Source organism: Chaetodon auriga, chromosome 24 (assembly GCF_051107435.1).
Source record: "Chaetodon auriga isolate fChaAug3 chromosome 24, fChaAug3.hap1, whole genome shotgun sequence".
NCBI classification, from domain to species: Eukaryota; Metazoa; Chordata; class Actinopteri; order Chaetodontiformes; family Chaetodontidae; genus Chaetodon; species Chaetodon auriga.
In genome coordinates this window covers 7,017,783-7,024,267 of record NC_135097.1, presented here as the reverse complement: position 1 = coordinate 7,024,267, position 6,485 = coordinate 7,017,783, and positions in this window count along the sequence as shown.

Genomic DNA, 6,485 nt, shown 5'->3' with positions numbered 1-6,485 from the left:
TCTCCCTCGTTCTTGGCCGCTCCCTCTCCTCTTACAGTATTCCATCAGTTCTCTTCTCTTCATGCAGAAAGGCACAAGAAAAACCAACAGACTACAACCACATCCCATCTGAAAAGGTCCATTTGGTTATTCTTTGCCATCAAATAGGCATTTCTTTTCCAAATGAATGGAAGCTGAATGGTGCCATGCAGTCAGTGAACTCCGGTCACCGCCGATCTAATCCCACATGGTCCAATGAGAGTAGTTATTTTCCAGTTTCGTGCGGTCATATTAAGGTTCATGATAGAACAGATGCCGGTGTGTATGCAGGCTAATGAGGTAGCAGAGTAAGGTTCAGAGTTCACCTCTACTCTCCACCGTGGAGACCTGAGTTTGTTTGGAGCCGTGCCCTCAGCTCCGCATCGGCCTGCGCAGAGGAGACAGAAGATCACTAAGGTCTCGACCATTCTACAGCAGAGAATATTAATTGGAAATTGGTGGGGAAAAACATTTTTTTTTTTTTTTTCTGGAGGCTTTGAGAGGTAAGACGGGCTGAAAGTGCCAGCTCGGAAATTACAAACACAGACTGTATATACATCTCACATTGGCTTTCTCTCCAACCAAAGATGTTCTCATCCCTCTGAACATATTGTGCATTAAGTGTACATTTCATAACCTAAAATTCAATGAATGTCGGAGATCAATGACTCATCAATTTTGCATGGCTGATCATTAGTGTGTGCTTCATAATGGCCCACCAGCTGTTCTGTGAAAGCCAGATCCCTCATAGACAGAATCAGTGTATTCGCTGACATGTCGCCCTCATTTTGCTCAAATTAGAGCCTCTCTGTTCAAATATGTACAATGCTGACACACGCCATATGTCTCCAAACATGTTTTCTGTAATCTGCCTGCTCATACGGATCCTCGTTCGCACCTCAGCCGCAGCTGAGCCGCGCCAAAAAGGAGACGGGGAAATCAAAGTTTATGTCGCCTCGTGATGGCCCATATTACAGAGTTTAAAGATTAGCCGCTGATTGATGCACTGGCTGCTCTGTGAAGGTGAGGCGAGCTACTTGTTGCCCCGCTGCCTGGGATCCGTCGGCGCATAATACCAGGCGACAGCCAGCCTGGTGTTTGTAGCGCAAGCCAAGAGGGATTATGGGTAGTGGGCTTTAATATCTGATTTTAATTAGCAGTTTAACACAGTGATCACGCCTCATTAGGGAACTGGGGATGCTGAGGATGTGCGTGAGTATGCTGAAGAGCACCAAGAAAAAGCAGAGAAGAGGAAGGAATATAGATGCTTGCAAGGGAGAGGCCTGGCTAAGTAAAAACTGTCTATGTGATGGTTTCTACGTGATAATGGCAGATTAATTCGCTTTGCTGACAGTGCTCTCATCGTCGAGCTGCACTTCAAGGCACCAGTTAATCACAAAACATGACATTATTTTGGCACAAACACAGACTTCATGGCACAAGGAATATGTTATAATGTACATTATGAAGAGAACAGCATATATTTGATGCTTTATAGCTCCACCGTCCTCGGCCGGCTGCCAGGATTCATCTGTTTGTGCGGAATTCCCCTCAGCCTTGCCCTCGCATGCCACTTAAGGATTTAGAGTGAGTGTATCAAATCTGTGAATAGTCCTCTCTCGCACAGGATAAAAAGATTAAGGCATTTTAACCCCTAGGAACCTAATGCCCTCTTGCTCTTGTCATCCAGGAATTAGTCTGACCCTCCCAATTGTGACCATTTCCTGGTGTTGATGGCGCGGCGAGGTGGTGGGGCGCTCAGCGGGGCAGCCAACAGGCTTGGCGCTGCACCAGAGTGCTGTATGGCTGGTTGAAAACAGGACCCTCAGTCTCAGTAATGGTATAATGGGAGAGGAGGGGGGTTTGAAAAGCTCCAGTGGTCAGCTGGTAACACACCACTGCTCTTTTTCTTCCTCCCCGGTGCTCCTTTTCTTCATCCTCGTCCCACTCGTTGACTCACTCCAACTACCCCTCTCTCCCTCTCCCTATCGCTGTCCCTGCGGTGCCAGCGGCTGTCTATATATGGTGAGATGCATTCAATCCACTTTCAATCCCCGGGGTTTAGTTCAGGGGCCGCGCTCATTTTGTCGGAGGCAGTTTCAACCACCTCTCTAACCCCTTGTACCGCTCTCTGCCTTTCTTCCTCCCATTCCGCCAGTTTTGAAAGGGAGCAAAATAATGCACTTTATAAAATCACTGGAGACATCCTGCAGAGTAACACCCCAAACAGTCCTCAGCAGCGGCACATTCGCTATTTACATGAAAGCAAAAGTGTTCAAACGCTACAGTGCTAAAATCGCACTTAGTGCTTTTGCTTTTCTTGTTTTGATTATTTCGAATTAATACCTAAATTCAAACAAGATGTTCCTGAAAATCCCCTGTAATGCTACTTAAACAAAGCAAACAATTGCAAAGCTCAGGCTCTGCACTAACTAGGCATTAACAAATTGTACAGGCGCCGCAACTGCGTAAAAGGAGAAACACCGACGTTAAAGTACACAGTAAACAAGTCAGGAAAGTAAAAATGTTAATACTCTAAAGAGCCCGTTAAGCCAGGGGATACATGGGAATTAGGACCAAGATTAGTATCACAAGTAGAGCAGTGGGTCTGCTTCGGAACTCAAAGTAATGACCGGCGTTTGAGGATCAGATCCATTACACCAGATGTTGCTCATCTCTCATAACATGTTTGTGTCACTCAGACTCTCTCCCTAATGCCTTCATTTGATACACACATATCCGTTGTTCTCCATTTTTAAAGGCCCTCTGGTGTGTTCCAGATATAGACCAGCTCTATCACAATGATCATCAGGATTGGTGTGATGGATATCTGTCTACTTTGGTCTCACCACAGACATCTGAGAGTCTGAAATGAAAAGAGCCATGATGTTCTTGCACCCCTTTGTATGTGTGTGTGTGCGTGTGTGTGAATGAAAATCAATGGGAATCGATCAGAGAACGTACGTGTAGGCATTTTCCCACCTTATGCTACATTTTGTTGCATTGGAAATTAAGACCCTTTCCATTCTGAAGAAATAATGGATTAGTCTTAAAAGTACAAATGACAGGATGCCACATTGTTCATATGGAAGTAATGGTCTTCAAACCAAAGCATAAACAGCATTGTTTAGCCCCACCAACTCCCTCTGTTGGCCTGCAGAGCTTAAGTCAAGAGGTGCTGAGAATCTGGCTGTCTTTTCTGTGCCTCATTGAGCTTGCCTTTTAACACCACCATAATTAGTTTTTACTCAGCCTCCGGCCCTGGGTGTCTGGTTTTGTGGGCCGTGTCTCTCAAAGAATCGAACCTGTCTGGCAAACAGAAACAAACTGCCCTGCACGACTCCACTCGTTTGTACGCCTCCCTACCAGATTGCTTATTGAACAGCGGGCGTGACAGCTTAAGGGCTGGAGGGGGCAGCGAGGAGGCAAGCAGATCCACACCAAACACAGGGATGTTTCAGGACACCTCTAATTTTTTCATCATTTAAGTCGTCCTGTAATTAATCTGCCTGTACATTTAATTAAAAAGAAAAGTTGAGGGTGTAATTGAAAGCAATGCCTGCCTTGTGAGTCGACCCGGAGAACAATGTGAGTGGTAATGCATCGTGGCAGCGGGGATACATCACGTTAGTTAATCTGAAGTTGACCTCAGAGCAACTTGGGGAAAGAGAGACAACAGACTCTTTACTGCGCCAAGCCTCCTCCAAACAACACAGACAGACTTGCATTTAATTCTGGAAATGAATCTGTCATCTCGCAGATATTCAGCGAACTTATTTCAAGGGCAGAATTAATGTGACAGCTTAGATTGGTTACTGTAATCCAAATAATAGCCAATCTGCTGCTTTACTGTATTTATTTTGCAATATTTCTATCCACCAAATACAAATAGATACATCTCGCCAAATTCTTATAGGCCTGGAGACACTTTTTCTTTGCATCAAATCCAGTAACACAGGCTACCGATGACTCATCACCACAGCAGATCATGCTCTGTTCATAACAGGGCAAACGTACCCTGCTGCAACCAAACACTTACTCCTCAGTCTGCATTACTCTGCGCCCTCCGACAAAAATGAATAATGGAAGAAAGGCTAAACCACGCGCAGTCAGCTCAATTGCTAATGGCACGTCACGCTTGATTTTGGCATGCAGCCATTCTCAGCCAAACAACATCTGTGACATGTGTGTGCAAGGAAGGGGAAACAAAGCAATTTCAGAAGTCATTTGAGTCGAGTCAGTGATGGTCCAGTGGCAATGTTTTGTGCTTGTTGTTAGGAAAAAAAACAGCAAGGCGAGTAAATGAGAGTGAAAGAACGACAAGTGGCAGGCAACACAAATAACACTGAGTTGATTTCACTGCGTTGGTGAGCCAAGGGTTGGTAGACTGTTATGTCATGCAGCGTGGCATATACTGTGCACCCCTCACAGTATAGAGATTTCACCACTTGTTCTATTTTTGTGTGTGATTGAGCGGTATGCTGAAAAGTTCAAAGAGTATTTGGAAATTCTCTGATTATTTATGCAAGATGATTACACATTCATTGCTCTCATATGTCTTTAAACCTCCATAAAGGAAGGCTCTCCCTTGATCTAATTAAACACAGAACTACATTTATGTGGACTGAAGCAACTATATGGTCTAGATTTGGCATAAATAAAACTGAATGAATATGTTTAATATATCTCATAATTTCTATCCAATTTAAAATCAGTTGTAAACAAAAAAAAAACATCAGTAGCAACAACTTTGCATCTGAACCTCTATTCCACAACTACTGGCCTTCTTAAATTTACCAAAGATGTGTTTTCAACATACTTTATGATCAACAGGAGCAGTGTTTCTTATCTAAATGCAGCAAGTGGATCTGTATATTTACCCCACAGTAACCTTTATTTTCCTGACATCTCAATTTGCTTTACACTGGTTTAACTCGAAGCTGGCTGACAGGAGACAGTGTGTTGTATTAAATGATAACCAATCTCAATTAGTAAATGGGCAGAGAGGTGTTCCCCAAGGGTCAATCCTGGGACAACTTTCATTTTTTTTTAATCCACTAATGATCTGCTGCAGAGAGCTAATTTGTGCAATAATGACTGCTCATACCTCAAAATCATGTACGCTAACCAAGTTTCAACATCGAAAATTTACAGCTGTTCACAGTTTAAGCTAGCCGGTTAGGGCAAAGCTAAACAAATTACTCCCTCCAAAAAGAAAGCTGCTAACATGAACACGATATTAACAGGCTTAATAAATGAAGTGAAAACGTGAACTACAAGCACTTGATTAGCTGGTATGAAGCCCGTTGATCAGGCTGTTTGGACATGCTTTGCCCCAGAGTGGACAAAATGAACTCAATGCAGCTTTAAAGAATTCACAGCAACAGGCGAGAATTGACCACTGACCTGTAAAAATCATTTCAGATGATGAGCTCATTCCAAGCTGCATTCGGACATGAGACGTCTATGAATTAGCGCATAGAGGAATCAAAACAACCAATACTGATTGTTCCATTGGCCTGGCAATTACTGTAACTCCCACATTCATGCAAACAGCACCAGCACAAGCCATGAGTCGTTAGGATCAATTTTAAAGGCTGAGCACTTGCACGCAGGTGGGATGAGGGATGAGGGTTTGTTTACCTGCACGTCACTCGCTCAAAGGCTGTTAAACAGGATTGACTTGGAAATTAGGATAATTTAAAGAATGCTGTCTCATGCATCGTCCGGCAAGACAAACAAATATTTCATTTTATTGTCATTCGCCTATACGTGACTTGGCGGGGACTTGAGTATTGAATTCGTGGCTCGAAGGGCATGCGACAAGCAGTCTAATTGCTAAACTAATGTCTTGCTTATTGTTTGTCATCCTTAGTCTCCCTGCCTCTTGTAGATGTCTCTATCATCTGTTTGCTTCACTGTTAGAAGGATATTTTTTTATCCTTATACACATGTTTTTTCATGTGTCAAAGCCCTTAGTTCAGGCTATTCCGTGTTCTTGCCCATGCCCTCCACCCTGACACCACTCTCTCCTGCAGAGAAATATTGTGTCTTTATTTACCATTGTTTCATCAAGATGGTGGATGGGTTGAGTTTAATTAACCCAAGCCGGCGATAAATGTAAATGCCAAATGTCTGCCAGTGCCACAGCATAAAGCTTTTACGAGGTAGAGCCCTTTTCTCTGAGGGGTATAAAGCAGCTCTGTGCTGACCCGCTGGTTCTGGAATGGCCCGAGGTTGCTAATGAATCCTGTTACGAGATGGGGGAAGCAATGGGACCTTCCGCATGAGAGTGATATGATTCTTAGATACATTTCACAGATGACAGCTTATAACACAGTTGTAATGTTATCAGACAACAAATTATTATCCAAATGTGGCCCGTGGCTCAATCTACAACACAGTTACATACTGACAAACAGTCTAAAATTGATAGCATGACAGAGGATAGATGCTCACCACAACAT